Here is a 5,889-nt window from a genome sequence, read left to right as displayed (position 1 = left end):
GAGGGGGTGGGTTATGGGGGGCGGGGGTGGGGTGAGGTGGGTTACGGGGGAGGGGGTGGGTTATGGGGGGCGGGGCGGAATGAGTGTTTCCAGGGGCCGCTCGAGCTTGAGTTTAAAAGTGTCTCGCGCAGAGCGCGCGCTGCCGCCGCGCGGACCGGAAGCAGCCGCACAGACTCGGCCCAATCATCAACCTCCCCCCTAGTAATGATTATCATTCAGCCGCCGTCTTACCCGCCGCTCCCCGGACTGGATCCCCACTCAAAGCGGACTGGAGCCAGGCTCTACTCCGGACTGTGGGCTCGGAGCTCTCACTCCCTCACACACTCAGCCCCTCACTCCCGTCCCTCACACACTCAGCCCCTCACTCCCGTCCCTCACACCCTCAGCCCCTCACTCCCGTCCCTCACACCCTCAGCCCCTCACTCCCGTCCCTCACACACTCCCTCACGCCTGTCTCTCTATTACTCTCACACTCTCCCCTCTACTGCTCACACACTCTTCCTTCTATTACTCACTCTGTATTTCTCTCTCTCTATTACACACTCTGTATTTCTCTCTCTCTATTACTCACTCTGTATTTCTCTCTCTCTATTACACACTCTGTATTTCTCTCTCTCTATTACTCACTCTGTATTTCTCTCTCTCTATTACACACTCTGTATTTCTCTCTCTCTATTACTCACTCTGTATTTCTCTCTCTCTATTACTCACACTCTGTATTTCTCTCTCTCTATTACACACTCTGTATTTCTCTCTCTCTATTACACACTCTGTATTTCTCTCTCTCTATTACACACTCTGTATTTCTCTCTCTCTATTACTCACTCTGTATTTCTCTCTCTCTATTACTCACTCTGTATTTCTCTCTCTCTATTACTCACACTCTGTATTTCTCTCTCTCTATTACACACTCTGTATTTCTCTCTCTCTATTACACACTCTGTATTTCTCTCTCTCTATTACACACTCTGTATTTCTCTCTCTCTATTACACACTCTGTATTTCTCTCTCTCTATTACTCACACTCTGTATTTCTCTCTCTCTATTACACACTCTGTATTTCTCTCTCTCTATTACACACTCTGTATTTCTCTCTCTCTATTACTCACACTCTGTATTTCTCTCTCTCTATTACACACTCTGTATTTCTCTCTCTCTATTACTCACACTCTGTATTTCTCTCTCTCTATTACTCACACTCTGTATTTCTCTCTCTCTATTACTCACACTCTGTATTTCTCTCTCTCTGTTACACACTCTGTATTTCTCTCTCTCTATTACTCACACTCTGTATTTCTCTCTCTCTATTACTCACTCTGTATTTCTCTCTCTCTATTACTCACACTCTGTATTTCTCTCTCTCTATTACTCACACTCTCTCTGTTTTTCTCTCTAATACTCACACATTCTCCCTTTCTCACTTTCAGACGCCATTTCACCGCGGGGGATGCTGGGTATTTCCACACGTCACCTGGTGGCTGAGTGACGTCGGGGGAATCCTTGGCATCTGACGTCACGCACGAGGTATTCCCCCTTCTTCAGCATTCCTTCTGTATATTCCCACATCATTCCCCATCTTCCTCAGCATTCCTTCTCTATATTCCCACATCATTCCCCATCTTCCTCAGCATTCCTTCTCTATATTCCCACATCATTCCCCCACCTTCAGCATTCCTTCTCCATATTCCCACATCATTCCCCCACCTTCAGCATTCCTTCTCCATATTCCCACATCATTCCCCATCTTCCTCAGCATTCCTTCTCCATATTCCCACATCATTCCCCATCTTCCTCAGCATTCCTTCTCCATATTCCCACATCATTCCCCCACCTTCAGCATTCCTTCTCCATATTCCCACATCATTCCCCATCTTCCTCAGCATTCCTTCTCCATATTCCCACATCATTCCCCATCTTCCTCAGCATTCCTTCTCTATATTCCCACATCATTCCCCCACCTTCAGCATTCCTTCTCCATATTCCCACATCATTCCCCATCTTCCTCAGCATTCCTTCTCTATATTCCCACATCATTCCCCCACCTTCAGCATTCCTTCTCCATATTCCCACATCATTCCCCATCTTCCTCAGCATTCCTTCTCCATATTCCCACATCATTCCCCATCTTCCTCAGCATTCCTTCTCCATATTCCCACATCATTCCCCATCTTCCTCAGCATTCCTTCTCTATATTCCCACATCATTCCCCCACCTTCAGCATTCCTTCTCCATATTCCCACATCATTCCCCATCTTCCTCAGCATTCCTTCTCCATATTCCCACATCATTCCCCATCTTCCTCAGCATTCCTTCTCTATATTCCCACATCATTCCCCCATCTTCAGCATTCCTTCTCTATATCCCACATCATTCCCCCATCTTCAGCATTCCTTCTCTATATTCCCACATCATTCCCCCATCTTCAGCATTCCTTCTCCATATTCCCACATCATTCCCCACCTTCCTCAGCATTCCCTTCTTTATATTCCCACTTCATTCCACCTTCCTCAGCATTCCTTCTCTACATTCCCACATCATTCCCCCTTCTTCAGCATCCCTTTTGTTTATTCCCCACATCATTCTGCCTTCTTCAGCATTCCTTCTGTATATTCCCACATCATTCCCCACCTTCCTCAGCATTCCCTTCTCTATATTCCCACTTCATTCCCCCATCTTCAGCATTCCATCTGTATATTCCCACATCATTCCCCCATCTTCAGCATTCCTTCTGTATATTCCCACATCATTCCCCACCTTTCTCAGCATTCCATCTGTATATTCCCACATAATTCCTCCATCTTCAGCATTCCTTCTCTATATTCCCACATCATTCCCCACCTTTCTCAGCATTCCATCTGTGTACTCCCACATCATTCCCCACCTTCCTCAGCATTCCTTCTGTATATTCTCACATAATTCCCCGCCTTCCTCAGCATTCCCTTCTTTATATTCCCACTTCATTCCGCCTTCCTCAGCATTCCTTCTGTATATTCCCACATCATTCCCCGCCTTCCTCAGCGTTCCTTCTGTATATTCTCACATAATTCCCCGCCTTCCTCAGCATTCCCTTCTTTATATTCCCACTTCATTCCGCCTTCCTCAGCGTTCCTTCTGTATATTCCTACATCATTCCTCATCTTCCTCAGCATTCCTTCTGTATATTCCCATATCTGTCCCCATCTTCCTCACCATTCCTTCTGTATATTCCCCAGAGGAAACCCACACAGTGACGAGGTGAACATGTAAACTCCACACAGACAGTGATGCAAGCAGGAATTGAACCTGGGTCTCTGGTGCTGGGATACTCTTAAAAAGAAATTGAGGAAAAAGATACTTGCAATTTAAAGGAATTTTTTTAGAATGAAAAAAGTCATAATCGCCAAGTCTGTGGATAAAAGAACAATATTTCTTTTGAAAAAGAGATTAAGTAAACATTAATGGGCATCTGTTTAACTCAACAATTTGAGCCAATTCTGAGATGTGCAAAGTGCAATGTCATTTTGCAACTTACTTTGGAAAATACCATGATGTCACCTAAGGTAAAGAACAAGCAAACATGTTAATGCTTGGTATCAAAGAGAAATGTTTGATTTCTGTTTTCGAGATGTGAGAATATTTTGTTGGGCTGCAAATTATAATCATGTTAATGAGATCAGATTGTAACTTGTGGGACCACCTCAAATTGGATAGAATTCAGTGATTGAGGGCAGAAGATCGAAACAATAAAACACAGCACCAAGTGGAAATTGGGATACTAAAAGTCAAGTTTATTTATTACTCACAAATAGCTTTACATTAACACTGCACTGGAATTACTGTGAAAATCCCCTTTTCTTTTAAATTTGTGTCTGGAAAGACAAGCAATAAATTTGAGATCTTTTGACAAGATCATATGAAATTGAGGAGTATGTGACATGACATTTGGGGCACTGCAGATGTGTGCTGATGAGTTGGGGAAGTCATTGATGTGCCGGAAACCAGTTCAAAATGAACTGGTTCAAAGGTTGAGAAGTAATTTGAATAAAGTACTAAAAAACAGGCATGCATATTGCTCAACAAGCACCTCCATTATTCCCACATTTCCCTATGTATTGACTGCATGTTTCTCTTCACATTTTTTCCCATTTGCTTCTCACTATATTTCTTCACGTTTCAGTACTGCAGTAGCGAATGGGTTAATGAACTTTGTAAATCTTGGGAGAATGGAAAAAAATATCGAGCAACTTACATGCAGCTTGTTTTCTTATATCTCAGATAAATGCAACTTTGTTTTCGTGTGCCCAGACAGGGAGACTGCAGCTGCCCTTGCTGTTGTACACAAGCTTATGATAGTCCATTCAGAAATGTAGCTAACCCAGCTTGTAGTTACATTTGTGTCTTTAATTTTGTGGACTCTCGCCTAACATAGTGAAGCTTGCATGTCCTAAATATATATTCATATATATTCATTATGTACTGTTTAGGTGTCATGTACCGACATATTATATGCTATACAACTTATGAACATAGATTGTTACACCAGTCCTGTTAATTTTAACTTGTCTTGTCAGCCTGTACGTTAGCTAAGGGCTAATCACTCACATCCATTGCGGCCTTGAGATAACCATGAAGAAATGCCGAGGCTGCCATGTTCCCACAATGGAGGACAACCCACAGCCTGGGAACCTGCTGAGAATGAGTCTCAGAGGTATCTTTACCTACAATAGTACTTTTCCCCATGCATTTCTCCCATGTTTCTGCATGATTGTTCACATTTCCCCATGTTACCCCATAGGCTTTTCCTTGCTTTCCCACATCTTCCCCCACATCTCCCACAATTCCACTGTTTTCCTCATAGTTCCCCAAATGTTATTTATCCCACATATTTGGCAACATGTTCCTCCATGTGTTTCTCCATAGTTGTGGACCCATGAAGTTGAAAATTTTGTGTAAATGTGGTTAGAGTGGTAATCACACTGCAGGTTAGCAGCATACAGGGAAAGATGGAGGTGGGTGCCAGGCAGTCTTAAGAGAACCGGGCAGGTACTGCAGGAAACCTCTGAATCTATCTTGCTTGTTAATTGTTTTTCCATTTCAGATTCAAGTGAGAGCAATAGTTCCTCAGGGATGTGCAGACAGAGGCAAGCCCATGGCGTATCAGAAGTTCAGCTTACAGGAGAAGGAAAAGAGGAGTGGGACATCAATAATGATTGGGGATTGAGTGGTCAGACAATCAGACAGGCATCTCTGTGCCTCTAAGCCTGACTCTAGGATGATGTGTTGCCTCCTTGGTGCCAGGCTCAAGGATAGCCAGGAACAGCTGTAGGAAATCCTTCTGTCAGAGATTGTGGTGCACATTGGCACCAATCACCTGCAATTAGATTTTAGGGAGGTAGGAAGAAAACTAAAAAGCAGAACCTTAAGAACAGTAATCTCAGGGTTATTCCCAGTATCACATGCTAGTTTTTTGTTTATTCATTCCTTTGGAGTAGGAAACTGCAGGGGCTGGGAACAACTGAAATGTGGAGCTTGTTCAAGGAGCAGCTACTGCGAGTCCTTGATAAATATGTACCTGTCAGGCAGGGAGGAAGTGATCGAGCGAGGGAACCGTGGTGTACTAAGGAAGTTGAATCTCTGGTGAAGAGGAAGAAGGAGGCTTATGTAAAGATGAGACATGAAGGCTCAGTTAGGGCACTGGAGTTATAAATTAGCCAGGAAGGAGCTAAAGAGAGAGTTAAGAAGAGCTAGAAGAGGACATGAGAAGACTTTGGCAGATAGGATCAAGGAAAATCCTAAAGCTTTCTATAGGTATGTCAAGAATAAAAGATTGATTAGGGCAAGATTAGAGCCAGTCAGGGACAGTAGTGGGAAGTTGTGCGTGGAGTCTGGAGATAGGAGAGGTACTAAATG

The 5,889-nt window shown here is 43.7% G+C and overlaps 1 protein-coding gene across 1 annotated transcript in view; it reads right to left on the bottom strand.

Annotated features, from left to right (window-relative positions):
• Nucleotides 1-1,429, bottom strand: part of tjap1 (tight junction associated protein 1 (peripheral)) — a 164,012-nt gene extending 162,583 nt beyond the window's left edge. The window contains exon 1 of the mRNA XM_080193095.1: nt 1,404-1,429. The gene's annotated coding sequence lies outside the window, so the exon portion shown is untranslated. The remainder of the gene's footprint in view (nt 1-1,403) is intronic.
• Between the last annotated feature and the right edge of the window lie 4,460 nt (nt 1,430-5,889).

This window comes from Carcharhinus amblyrhynchos, chromosome 7, assembly GCF_965287045.1.
Source record: "Carcharhinus amblyrhynchos chromosome 7, sCarAmb.v2.hapA, whole genome shotgun sequence".
Lineage (NCBI taxonomy): Eukaryota > Metazoa > Chordata > Chondrichthyes > Carcharhiniformes > Carcharhinidae > Carcharhinus > Carcharhinus amblyrhynchos.
Note: the sequence above shows the minus strand (reverse complement) of the source record. Positions and strands in the feature narration are given on the sequence as shown.